Source organism: Ornithodoros turicata, chromosome 1 (assembly GCF_037126465.1).
Source record: "Ornithodoros turicata isolate Travis chromosome 1, ASM3712646v1, whole genome shotgun sequence".
NCBI classification, from domain to species: Eukaryota; Metazoa; Arthropoda; class Arachnida; order Ixodida; family Argasidae; genus Ornithodoros; species Ornithodoros turicata.
Window position 1 is genome coordinate 219,807,619 of NC_088201.1, and position 14,556 is coordinate 219,822,174.

Consider the following 14,556-nt stretch of genomic DNA (forward strand, 5'->3'; position numbering starts at 1 on the left):
GGAGGGGACATATGATGGTGGTACAGGAGAGGAAGCACCGTACTAACCCTCGTGCTCTGTGGCTTGGGTCGTCCAAGAGAGGATACCACTAACAGAAAACATGCGAGCGTCCTTCGTTACTCTTCGTTGGAATGCTCCCTGTACGACGGTAACCGCCAGGATTATTGGCGAAGTAAAACCCCATCGGCCAGGTATGTCAGACGCCCAAACGGCAACGACGGGCCGTTTCACCATCACCACAGGTACCAGATAAGCCTCTGTCGGCTAGGGTGATGCCCTCGTCAGACACGCTTTTTCGGGCTGTTTCACAATTCGGGGATTGTGGTGGTGGGGATATGTTTAATGATAAGAAAGAAGAGGAACGAGGGAAAGGTCAGCCAGACAGGGTGTCAACTTGCTATTCCCAAAAAAAAGAAAAAAAAAAGAAAAATAAATAAACAGCTTGTGGATTTTCTTCGTATCTACCATGTACAATGCTAAGTGCTGCTTCAAACAAATGCCTGAATTTGGATGTGAAGTAAAACTAATATCATTAAACGGGTTTGGCACAAAATGTAGCGGTATAACACCCCCATCATACGGCACTTTGAATGTGGATTGAATCCGATCCACATCGAGTTCCCCAAGAGCGTTCCGTGCTGCTACACGATGCAACTCAGTGCGAATTGAAAGGTTGGCTGGTAGACAGGCGGCGCTAACAGCCCCGAGTCAATGCGCCCGGGCTGACAAACATGTTCCTAAAAGGTCAAGAATAGCACAATCCTCTTCCGCATTGTGTTGTTTACTAAGCGTATACGAGCGACGCGGTGTGGAGATTAAACAAATTAGCAAACCCAGTCTCCCGTCATACCTCGACTAAAAATGTAACCGTGACATTCCATGGGCTTGTATAGGAACAGGAAGCAGCAGGTAAACTACCCGCTTCGGCACTTTTCGGCACTTATTTTATAAACGACACTAATCACACACACACACAAAGGCATAACACTAGGGTACTAATGAGTCCCCTTCGACCTGAATCGTGCATAGAACATTGAAATGCAGCATCTGTACGTCTCACGACGAGAAGGCATATGCCTGGAAATCCGATTTCTAATTGATTATATAAAATACATGATCCCGGTTTCTCATTAATAGTCATTCTTCATATATAGTATATATATATATAGTCATAGTCATTCATTCTCATTAATAGTCATTAATAGTCTCATTAGTCGTCACATATACTGGTGTCACCTAAAGCTCTCGTAGAACATACGATTGTCGAAATACTTACAGCCCAAGCGTCCTAGTAGTTTTGTAGTTCCGGAAAGCTCTCAGGGTAATGGAAACTTGTTGGCGGGCCGTGCTCATGAACCACATGTGTCGCAATGAAGTACCCCACATAATGATACATGTAACTGAAGGTATTCATCGCAACTGAATTCGATCGCCCGGGATCGCCCGGGAAGGATATTTTAACCCACGGCCGTGTTTCCGGATTTTTTAAAACATGGAACGGCGCTCAACGGCGCCCAATCTGCAGACTGACAGACTTTTAGGCAAACATCGGGCAGACTTTCGGGAACAGAGAATTTCGTGCAAAACCGAGATAGCATGCTATCTCGGTTTTGCACGAAATTCCTTAATAATACCGGAATTTCAGGTAATTAGTCATCTGGTAGTTAAACACCCTATCCTAGAAGATGTTCGCATGGCAGTAGTACCGAACTGCAAAACCAACATATACAGGGTGTCTTTTTTTAGGCGATACAGATTTTTCATTAAAAAACTATTCGGGCTATAGACATGCTGTTTCCACTTGTATCATCGATGGGCCGGCGGACGTTCTTGGCAATATGTTGCTCAACCATCAAGTGACTAATGACCTAAAAATCGTTAATTAACTTTTTAATTATGAGAACATCTATTCGTTTCGGTGGCCGGATATCGTAGCCGTTTTTAGAAAAAAATATCCGTTCGGTAGATCGTCCGCAAAAAATTCATGAAGGAACACAATTTTTTTTCTTTATTTTGTTTATTGCGCACCTTCGGAGACCCGTGCAAGAGGTAGAAGTTTCAATTATACGGGGTACGCCAAGATAAACTTCGCCCTTTGTAACGAAGATAAAACAAATAGATATAGTGTAGCGAAGATAAAGTAGATGTTGGAGGTCGCATTATGCCCCAAAATTTTACGTCGATACTGTCACTTGGTCCGTTTATCTGCGGATAAATCGTGAAAATTTAAAAAAAAAAGCGCCGCTGCATAACATTTCCAATCGGCTATAGGGTAAAGTGGGGTAAGATGAGACAGAAATTTGCAATTGAACGTTAAATTTTTATTTTTCGTGTTTAAAAAAAATCCAGCCATAGACACATCATCAGGTGTCTAGAGCTTGTTTAAATGCAAAACGAACATAGCCGATCTGATAGAAACACGGAACAAGAAATTCCAAAATTGCAGATTGTCTCATCATGCACCAACCCTCGAGGCAAGACGAGACATCGCTTGGGGCAAGATGAGACAAGCCATGGTAATGAACTATACAAATTAGTTTTTGCAATCTCAGCAGACAAAATGAAGCCCGTGGGCCCCTACCCAACCCCCCTGAGCCCACCGCACACATGATGTGCAATAAAACCTCACGGAACTCGATGCTATTTTGCTCCACCTGTCTTTGCAAACTGGGCACTGCCCGTCTGATCTGTCGCTGGTCGCTCGCTTTTGTGTGTGTTTCTGCTTTGCTGGAAATATCCTAGGAAACAAAAAATTGCTGCAAACCCCAACATGCAAAACAGATATATCTGAGGAAAAAGCATAAAACCACTTAATAGTAGACTTATCCATTTATAAATTACATTAAATTTAGTTTGCATTAAATTGTCGGTTCTTTCCCCGTGCATATCATCGGATGCATTAATTTTTCTGTTCAACGCCGAATAACCACGACTGCTCATATTTTGCATATATCTAGAGGAATTAATAGAGCAAGGATGTGCACTTACATTGACAGAAAAAACATGCGAAACACCGCTGGACAGATTACAAGAAAAAGGACTACAGCAAATCGCGCCGGTTTGGGGGGTCTTTACTTTCCAGGCAGAAGTAACCGATTTTTTTTTCTCTTCAACGCATACACCAATACGTAAAAATATTATGTGCAATAATGCGAACATGCAGAGCCACCTACGAGTAAAGTTCCAAACGTATGGAGCAACGCGTCTCTGAGACAGGCGGCGTCGAGCAAAAAATGTTGCGCCTTGCCCCACCTTACCCTACATGTGTTACAGCTCCTTCCGCCAGATGGCGACACGGTTGAACGCGGCGTTGCAGACGACTTCGCACTCAGTTCTTCTTGTTCACTTGGTTTCCATGTCGTCTGAAAAACAGCGCGTCCGATCGTTTCGCAATCTGACGGAAGGAGCTGAAACAGAGGTACAGCTGGTTGGACATGTTAGGCAGCGGCGTTTTCTTCTTCTTCTTCTTCTTCTTTTTTTTTTTATCCGCTGAGAAACGAACCAAGTGGCAGTATCGACATAACATTTTGCGCCATAACACGTCCTCGAACATCTACTTTAGCGTCCCGACACTGTTTCTATATGTTTTATCTCCGTTACAAACCCCGATGTTTACCTTCGCGAACCCTGTCTAATGCAACATGCAAAATTATTTCACACAGACCTGCTGTTTGCAAGGAAAACGGCGATGAAAAGAGCCGTCTTTGGTGGCAAACAATGGGATCCCCGGAATGCACGATTGTTGGAAACGAAATCGCGTATTCACAATCACCAATTCACAAGAAAAAGCGTACAAGAGCCTGTTCTGTGTACTTGAAATGCGCGGATTGTCTCTTATTTGTGCATTTCTCCATGCTCGCATACTGAATTCGAATCTATAACATCAAGGAAACATGTGCTTGCGCCACGAATTGTTTACCCACTGCGCCAACACCAACACGACTTTGCTTCGTAGTGGACACTGTTTCTCAGCAGGACAACACGGCACGTGCAAATCAGCTGAAAGCAGCCGGTGTATGCACGGAAGTGGCAATCGTTGCGTAGCACCGAGACAAAGAAAGAGTTCGGCATAATTTTGATTGTAACTGCACAACAGCATCAAAGCTATGAATTACAGCTGCAAGTACGAAGTCAAGGTAACGTATGCAGTAATACCGCTGTCACAGGGCAAACCGGATGGCACTCCCAGCGAATCACAGTCGCACCGAATGGCATTCGTTTGTATTGAATCGAATCACACAAAGAAACAGAACGTCTTTCGCAAATGGTGTCACTGTCTGCGTCACTGTCTGTCTGATGTGACTTTCACTGCGGAAGAGGGGATAGTGTGTTTCTTCTAAAATGGCGTAGCTACAGGCAGTGGCGTAGCCACGGTGGGGCTAGGGGGAGGGGGGGCTCGAGCCCCCCCCCCTACCTGCCATGGACCGACCCACGCAAATCGTGCAAATCCGGGAAGAAAATAATATATTGGGGGGGGGGGGGGGGACCAGGGTGACGATCGCGAAGGTTCCTACAGTTGGTGGCGTCTATCTAAGCGGCACTCTCAAAGTATGCGCTTTTCAAAATCCTTCCAATCTCGTGACACCACCTCATTGGACATCTCAGTATAATCGTATTGTGAACGTGCAAGTCAATTATTTTCCTTCTGTTTTTTTTAAACCGCATTTTGCTGTGTGCACAAGTATTGCGTGTTGCGCACCCAGGATCAGCGGGGGGGGGGAGCGAGTTTTCGTATCGAGCCCCCCCTACATTGGAGGTCTGGCTACGCCACTGGCGACAGGTTAGCTAGTGGGCAAATTCAGCAGTAGACAAGCCTAAGCTTGAACACAAATGTCGTGTTGTGTTGTCTTAAAGTGTGCCCACGTTCTAGCTTATCGCCCATGGTCTGTTTCTAATGTTGTAAGACGCGATGTTTATCGTCATGTATTCTATTCTCTGGGAGAATAACTTCCGCGAAGCCGGGAATTATCGTTCTACGTAAGTCTTTTCGTTTCGATCGATGGTTCGATTGTTCTATTCTTTCAGACTCGAAGGCAGACCTAGTAATCAGACTTAAATGAGGTAAGAACTCCTATCTGCAGCTACTTAGTTAAGGGTGTAATTGATGTAATATTGTTCTTCTAGGTTTCGTATTTCCATGTAAAATTGCTTGTTTAATACTTCTCCTTCATAACGGGTGCAGTGTTATTACTACGTACAAAAAAAGAAAAAAGGAAAACGCTTTTTTGGATACCGGCGACTAGACCTGCCGCCATCCAGATACCTCTGTCCACTGTTACGTTTCAAGCCATTGTTTGAATCCACCTTTGTCACGCCATTTGAAGAATGTAGCACCCAGTTATACGCCAACGCGGCGGTACACATAACGTCGTCTGCTCGAGGTCGGAGCGCAGTCTAGAAGCAGCGGCAAAAAGTGACGAACTTACGCGAGTTGGTAAGAGGGCCTGAAATGCTGCACAGTGTGCAGTATACTTCTGCGCGGTTTGACGCGTCTTGTTTTGCGCCTGATTGTGGTGCCGTTCACTTTCTTTCCGCCGCTGACGACGACGGCACACAGCGTAGGCATTTCGTCCACAAAGCATGGGGGCACCTTTCTTCCTGAACATGATTTCACCGATAAAGCCTAAAATATGAAGGTAAGAAGAAACGCGTGCTCCCGTTGAAAAGCAATGGCAGACCGACCGACCGCAGAATCGAGCCGAGGTATCCGTGACCGCATTGGTTGGATACGGACCTATGAGATTCATCTATACAGAAGGTGTCACAGCTAACAAGTCAAAATCACCGTTTGGTACCGACACTGTCGGCGGGCTACTTTGTAGATTTCATCGCTGCTTTAAGGCAACAAAGCAGGCGATTCCACCGATTTCCAAATGGGATGAGGAATACCAGCCTTCAAATGACAAAAAGGCACATTTTCACTTTGTAGAATCAAAGGCTCATTTTCTCCATCCCATCTAATTACTCAAGTATGTCTAGTATGGGACAAAATATCTGTTTTGCCAGACCTCCGCGAAACTAGAAGACATACACTTACATCAGAAGATCACGTGTTATGAGAAAGATTTTCAAATATGGCGTGACATAGTTAGTAGCAATCGGCATATTGCACTATCGTCACATAACAGTAATGACAGAAAAGGTAAACATGACGCTGTGCTGTGTCCTACCAAAATGTACCGCTAATTTTATCACTCCACATGACTTGTCAGCATAAATGTGAAACTTGCTAGTTTTGCATGGTTTTGCCATTCAATGTAGGCTTTCCGTAACGACTTTCATAATGGAGTAGTTTCAAATAAACATTAGCTCTAATTCTCACTCAACTGAAGATGGTTAAAAATTGGCCAGATTGGTTCATGATTAAAATGAATAAAAAGCCTCAGTGCAAGGGATACAACTAAGATGAAGGACGACATGAACAAAAGAACAACTTTATTTTTGGGAAGGGGTCTGTTCGCAATATCGGCGGCTTCTGTCCTGAGGCAACTCCCTTCCTACATCTCTACCGGTCCGCTGGATTTCTACCCACCTAACTTTATTTTTAGGATGATGAATGGGGAGTTTCATCGCGAGGGGTCATATTGAACCCCATCGCTGGTGGGGATGTGGGGAATGAAATAATAAGGCCCTTCACAATAACTATCGACATCCTATTGTGTCCAAAAAGGTCAGAAGAGCTTTGAGGGCATAGCGTTGGTGGGCTGTATTTCGCCAGAGACCAAGCCATTTTGATAGAGAGAAGCAGTGCGAGTCCAGCTGACTGAGAGACCCGGACAGCGTGGTTTCGAAGGTCGCTACTGTGGGCAATGAAGAAGAATGTGCCCCAGGTCCTCTGGAACACCGCAGTGGCAGCATATGGGAGAGTCAACTTGTCTCAGACGACATGAACACTGATGTATCAAAATCCCAACGCTCACAGTGGCACAGCACTTCACGGTTGAGTATGATGGGCACTCGTCACTTAGTGTTTGCATTATGCATATTTGCAGTGCACATTATTTCGCAACGATCGGTCGTCCGCCTCAACAGCAACCTCATGATAGCCCGATGTTCAACATTTGAAAACTTAACGCTTGTTGGAGACACGCTTCTCCAAATAGCTTGGGCCAATAGCCAAGAACCCGAACGCCTCGCGTGACAAAGACTGGTATCGGTCTGTTGTGTCTACGATGGTGTTCGTACATCTGGAATGGTATGAGGCCGATAACTTTTCCGCGCGCCTCGTCCTTGCCTAGGTGGAGGTAGCCTAATTAAATAGGGACCAGAAACAAGCAAGCGCGCCGGCCATTCTGAATCGTTCGTAACCGACTTTCGCGTCTCCCAAGCGGAAGTTTCATCTACGTTGCTGGACGGCCGTATGTTGTGAACTCTTCTCCAACCATAGGTGGGCGATTTCCTGCGGTCTCACTCATCCTCACCTCACGAAGCACATACCTTATCGGTCTCACTTACCCTCATCAAATTTTCGTCACCAGTAACTTAACCTCAGTCGCCCTCACCCTCATATTCCGTTTTAAAATTTACACTCACAAACCTCACCTCAGGACATTGGGATGCCGAAAGGCCTCATCATCCTCGTCCCCATATGCCTTCACCTCACGAGGCGATTCACAACCCTCATGGCCTCACGCATCTTCACCTTATGAGCGTCCTCATCCTCACATGTCCTCACTTCAAGAGGGCCCTCATGGCCTCAGGAGACCTCATCCTCACGTGCCCTCACCTCATGAGGCCTGACGACACCTCATCCTCACGAGCCCTCGCCTCTTGAACTCCGTCATGGCCTCACGTGTCTTCAAGTCAGTAGGAGGCAGCCCCAGATGATATGTACAGCTGCGCTGCGCTGCGTAATCTTTTACTTTTCTTCTCGATTCCGATAAGACAAAGATTACGCAGCGCCACACACTGATCAAAGTATCGCCAGCAGAGATTGAATAGCAACAGGAGGTGGGTCTCCCCGCCCGCCGGCGCCACGAGAGCAATGACGAACACAACCGAGAGGTTGCAAATGTTCGCTAGGCGCGAGGTCTCAAACCCAGGAGCATCCTCTACGCGGGGCTGGCGTACTTGCAGGTCATGCGCTCCCGCGATACTCTTAAGTGTGGCCGACCCTGTACTACGCGGTGCGTCTAGTTGCGGTGTATGAAGGTAAAATAAACTTCGGTTGTTTGTTGAATTCGCTGAATGTCTATCTCGCTGAAATGTGTTGTCCATTTTTGTCCCTTCGCGGGCTGGGTGGACGGGCGGACGTACGACCCCGAGAGTGGAGAAGTTTCCCCATATGGGATAGAGAGGTAGAAAGTGAGCTGGTGGCATAGATCCATAACTTACAAACCAGAGACTGGGGGACAAAAATGGACAACACAGCCAATGTCTCAGACACAGCTGAAAAGTTTACTTAACTACACAAACATATAAAGAGTTAATGTGGGTGAGACAGATGGGTAAGGTGGACGCTCGAAAAAGTTTGTTCTCAAGCGATATCAGACCCAAAGAAATCATGCATTGGTCTGACATCGGTTGAGAAAAAAACTTTTTACCTGTTCCCCAGAAGAAAAGAGGGTTGGAGGTCATCGTGTCGTAATTCCTTTTTTACACAAGATATCTAACAACCTGCTTTTTCTTGCTAAGAAATTTGATGTAAACCATGTATTTAGAAATGACTTTCGACTACACTCTTTGACCCCCTTTGTAAAAGTTGAAACTCCGTGCACAATTCACAGAACAGTGTATGCTGTCGCTCTAATATCGCCTACCAGATACCGCTGGAATGTGGTTTTCGTTATATCGGCCAAAGTAAACATTGCCTAAATCAGCGCTTGCGGGAGCATGCCCTAACGTAAAAAATAACTATTGTTCTTCCAAACTGACAAAATAGCCACACGTTTCAAGAGCATGAAAACTTTGTTGTGTCCAGTGGAAGTAACCATAACAAAAGGCTTATGAAGGAAACTCTGTCTATTATCTCTTCTGGGAACTGTGTCAGCAAGCCTTTCCTAACCTTACCGTTGGATTAGGGGACGTTCTTACGTCTTCCTTACCCTTCTGTCTCACTCACTTGAACTCTTTATAGGCTTGTGTAGTTGAGTATGAACTTTTCAGCTACGTTTGAGACTTTTTCTCGTTCTTTGTTTCCCAGTCTCGGGGTTTTAAGTGAAGGACGAATCACTCGATCCTCGCGCGAATCGACACCAACTGCACCTTCTGCCTCACATCGAAGATGCAAAGGCTGTCCATCCATCGCCTGCTACTGAACGTCCCGTTTGCAGCAGCACTCTTTCATAAGATAGGTGTCGTGGGATCGCCCAACTATTCAACTTGCGTGGCCGTGGAGAGCACAGAGCACCTGCCGACGCTTTCGCACTATTCGGCAAACACTGAAGAAGGCCCTTGCTTAATTTGACGACATACATTTTAGTCTTTTAAAGTAGTGTTGTACTGGAGAACTGGACAACGCAGCACCATCAACGTGCGCTCTGTGCCATGGCGAACTACTTGAAGGACAGACGTACTGAAGTAATGTTTTAAATCACTCTGTGCTTTCACACATCAAGCGTCGTGGAACACCTGGTCGCACCAGTGCTACCTACGTTGCCATTTTTTCCCCTGCCTATACTTGTACCGTCCTCGGTGGCTCGGTCGGTAGCGTGTTCGCCTTCTAATCCCGAGATCACGGGTTCGAACCCGGCCGAGGACACCAACAACGTGGTGGCAGGGTACAAGTTGCGTGTCTTCCGCGAGGGACATTAAATACGTGGAGCCTTGTGGTGAGCTTTCATCGCACGATATCGAACCCTAAAGTTGGCAAAAGCAATCCACAGACCGACCGCTGTGGCGTCGCTCATGATCTCGGTTGTCTCGCGACGTAAATTATTATTAAGCCTTCCTACTTCTATTCTATTGTATTCTAAAAAAGTCAATACCGGCGAATGTTGGTCTCAAACTACTGCCGGAAACTTCCTGTATATTAGTGTTCTCCACAGCTCTACCGACACAGCTATTATGCGTTCAATAGAGAGTTTTAGCAAACCGGATCTGGCCCGATCGTTAATGAAGATGGTGAATACGAACGGATGGTGTCCGCAGGGAACGCCAGTACGAATTCTTTTAGCAAACCGGAGTGAACAACGAAGTGAATTGAACGCAGTGAGCTGGAGACGCGCTCACTGTCCGACGCCTGACGATGTCCAAGCGTTTTTTTTTAGAGGAGGAAGAAGAAATTCTACGACTGTTCACATTTTCACCATTGAAAATAGTTTCCAAAGAACCGTTATGCTTTTTACTGACCCTGAACGGGTGCTGTCGTACCGGAAATAGACCAGTATTGTTCTCCTGAGAGGAGACCGCCGTTCCATTCTGCGACGCCTCGTGACACCCCTGGCTTCCCGCCAATGGACAATCGACATTCTCCCCCCATCTATGTTGAGCAGAGTTGATCCATGCGCCTCGGTGTGGCCTTTACAGCTCAATGGCGTTACCGCTTGAGACGAGTTGACTCTCCCACCTGCTGCCAGTGTGGTGCTCTAGAGGATCTGGAGCACATTCTTCTTCATTGCCCTCACTACCAACCTTCCCGAACCGCACTCTCCGAGTCTCTTCGTCAGCTGGACTCTCGTCCCTTCTCCCTATCGAAATTGATTGGTCCCTGGCCCAATCCAGCCCAGCAACGTTCTACGCTCGAAGCTTTTTTGACATTTCTGGACACCATCGGACTTCGATCGTTATTGTGAAGGGGCTCGTTATTTTATTCTCCAGCAATGGGGTAGAGTATCGCCTCTGATGAACCTCCCCACTCTCCAAAGTCGAAATAAAGGTGTTGTTGCATCACAAACGTCTGCACCTAAAGTGTATTCTTGGAGGGAGGCAAATCGGGGCCGGTCCCTCATATACCGGAGAGGCCGCCTTTGATAACGCGTTCCGCCCCCGGGTGGGCCGTGTCATGGAATGCGCGGCACGTAAAATGGCTGTCGGGGCGGTACCGTTTGCGCTGCTGTGCTAGGCTGATCTTTTCTTAGATCTTCGAAACTCTGGTCTGGCTTCAAATCCGCGTAAGCGGTGGGGCGGTGGAGGGAGGCAAAGGGGAGCCGGTCCTTCATATACTGGAGAAGGGCACCCACTGATATCTATGTATAAAGGCTGGATCGCGCATAGGAGAGGGGCTCGTGGGAGAGAGGTGCGGCAACCGGCCGCCATGTTGGAGGGCCCTCTGGCGCCGGCTGGTCCCATTGGAAACAATGGGAAGCGATTTCATTTGGAGTGTTTATCGCGCTTTAAACGCTCCTCATTTCTGATTCGCACGCATCGTTCTTCGGAATCAGTGTGCTGATGTATTCCAAACGTGCTTGAGCCGTGTTCCTGTAGTTTTTAATGGTAATTGCCTTCTTTTTCTTCTCAGCTGCCTGTATTCCGAATAGGGGGTCGTAACTGTCGTGCACAGGGAGCATACCCACGAAGGTGCATTCGGTGAATGTCAAGCTATAAAATTAATTATTTTTGCTGAGAAAGGTTTCACACTGTTAGTTATTGTAAGGTACTTCCGTTTTTATATTTTTTGTTTGTTTTCATTTGTTGTTAGGTTCTCGTGTGGTGTTGTATGGCTCTCGTTTGACTTTTTCCATTATCGTATTATGTTCTACGAGTGTCTCTGTGTGTGTTCTTCAATAAGACCTCGATCCTGATTGTGAAGGGGCTCATTATTTTATTCACCACATCACCACCAGCAATGGGGTGGAGTATCACCCCTGGCGATGAAACTCCCCATTTCTCATCTTAAAATCACTTTATTGTCACGAGTGCGTTGCAGTTGTTCTCCTGTCAGCGTATTTCATTACAAAAATTCGAAGCGCTGTGCACGAAGAGCATGCACACGCATGACTTTTCACACACGCTGTAGGAGCGACTGCACATACGAGGTTAACACAGCAATTTATTTACTTCCACCGTACCTCACAAGTTACAAGAACAGTGGAACAAATTGGCATATTGGCGCAGGTTCTGCATCCGCTTCTTCGGCACAGCTGAGCAACTGTGAGGGGAACCTGTATAGCAGAAGCCCATTGTTTATAGAAAATACATGGTTTTGAGATTTATAGGAGCAGCCACACATACTTTCTTAGTACGCAATGGCACCAGCGAAGTAGGAATGCAAGCAAGTCCGACTTGTCAGATGCATGCGATACGAATAAACATATTTTTCCTCTAAACAAAGAGCTTAGCTGTGAAACATTACCCCTCTTTCTCTGTCCGCGTGAAGTGTACTCAAAGCTGCAACAAACTGGCATGACATGCCCCTTAATTTAAAGTAAATTTTAAAAAATACGGGCAGCCCCGCTTGAACTAAATGCAGACGACAGGATGCGTTGGGCCCATCAATATGGCGGCCGGTGACCACGCTCTGGAGCACCCTATGCGCGATCCAGCCTATACTATAGAGATCAGTGAGGGCACCTTGATAGCGCGGTCCGCCCCGGGGTGGGCCGTGTCTTTGAATGCGCAGCCTATGAAAAGGCTCCCATGACAGTTCCGCTTGCGGTGCTGATCCGGAAAGATTTTCCTTAGACCTTCGAAATTAGGCTACCGGGAGACCAAATAGTCTCGGTTAAGTCGCTGTCTCATTCTTGCACGCACGAAGCAATGTGTACTGCTGCTGCAATATAAGTCAGTTTGCCGGAGATTCTGGGGATTCTCAGCCACGGGGAATAAAAAGACCACCGGTTGTCGTAAAGCGCTTTCGGGTGGTCTAGCAGACGACACAGCCATGATGAGACTTTCCAATTGTAAGTGTGTCCGGTAATGGCGGAGAGGGAGCGTATTCCGGAGAGATACCGTGCGGTTGACGTCTTCTGAACATGCGCAGTTGTGTGGCCGTGCCGACGGTGACCTACCCTGCGGGTCAACGTCGTTTTCTAAAACTACCTAATGGCAACAGAGATTCCTTAGGAGCTTATAATGAGGTTGTTTCAAAGATGAAGTTGTGTTTGTCGTCTAACCAGAGCGTACTTTAGCTGCGCAACCGAAAACCAAACTCTGGGTTCGACGTTGCTCTCCGTTGCTTACATACACAATGCTCCCATATCGAGCGTGCAATATTTTTCTTGGTTTTATTTTCCAAGGAAAAAGAAGTACAAACAAAAAGCTGGTTAAAGTAGATTGACAATGTTCGTGCCCGCTTATACAAGGGTTGAACTAGAGAAACGAAAAGAAAAGCGCAGTTCTCGGGTAAGGTCACAAGATCAGGCCCTACAATGCTGAACTCAAAACGCTGCACCTAATATGACACTCGTACATTTTTTTTTTTTTGCAGCACTTCTGGATATAATACATAATGGTAACTCATTTTAAAGATAGCTATTCAAAATGCGTGTAACATAGTAAGGCAAAATTTGCGTTCTGTATTCAGTTAAGAATATCGGGGTATTCCACTTGCCAGATGATGTGGTATGCCTACTTTGATTCAGATTGCGACATACGAAATAAACATGTCACTCGTATAACGTAATTTCTTTAGGAGAAGAAAGTCGCTGCCAAGGTGAGGAATAACTTCTTTAACTACCGGAAGGAATAACTTTTTTTGTGTATTGAGGTTAGTGTAGCACTTGTACTATCCCAAACTAAATTGCAATAGCACAAGTGTGAATAGAAGATACTACTATAGACCATGAACTTGACAGATTTTTGTAACGTAAGTTGGAAACAAAACATGAGTCCTGCGACATGAGATAACGTGTTACGTAAGAACTGTGCATGGTAATCCCAGGACATATGCACCAAATATGCACACATATGGTTTTCACTCTATCTATAAGATAACGCTAATGCAATGGTATACCTCGTATAACGCAACAGGAAATCTTACTTAAGACTACGCTATGGTTGAGTAAATCAAAAGCTTTGCTGAAGTTCCCAAAATGGCCAAGTGTCAGTAATTTGTTTGGAAGTTACGAAGGATTATTTTCCACTGCGTGAGTAACGCTAGCCATGTGGACCTATCTTGCCAAAAAGAGAACTGTGAGCTTGTGATGTGGGAGTGTTCTGTAAACAAACAAAACATAAATAAATATCGATATGATAATTTTTGATAGCCCCCTAGAAAACACGAGTTACATTTATATGAGGCTATAGTTGGTTTAATATATTTTTTTTCACCGTCTGGAATGAAAGCCGTACAGGGAACACGATATAAGTGTCTGATATTTTGCGCTAGATGGACATACTTCGGTGAAGCTGAAAGACGCGCGTTGAGCATGCCGATAATAAATATAACTTTTAACCTTTAATCTAAATCCTATATCTCCTTTAGCATGTACCTCGTTCCAGCAGTCAGGGAGTGTAGTTTTGTGATCAGTCTCTCTATACGGATTTCACAATGCGCTACAGACACACGGGAGCACAGCAAAGGATTCGCCAAGTGCTAACTGTTGCATTAGGTGCCAGAACAAAATACACGCAGAAGCCTCTTGGTTATGACGAAAAAACTAGGATGACCCCAGCGAGCTTGAAAGCTATGAAAGCGTGCTGTGGTAAGGGAAAAGAAATGCAAGTGCAAAGAGATGT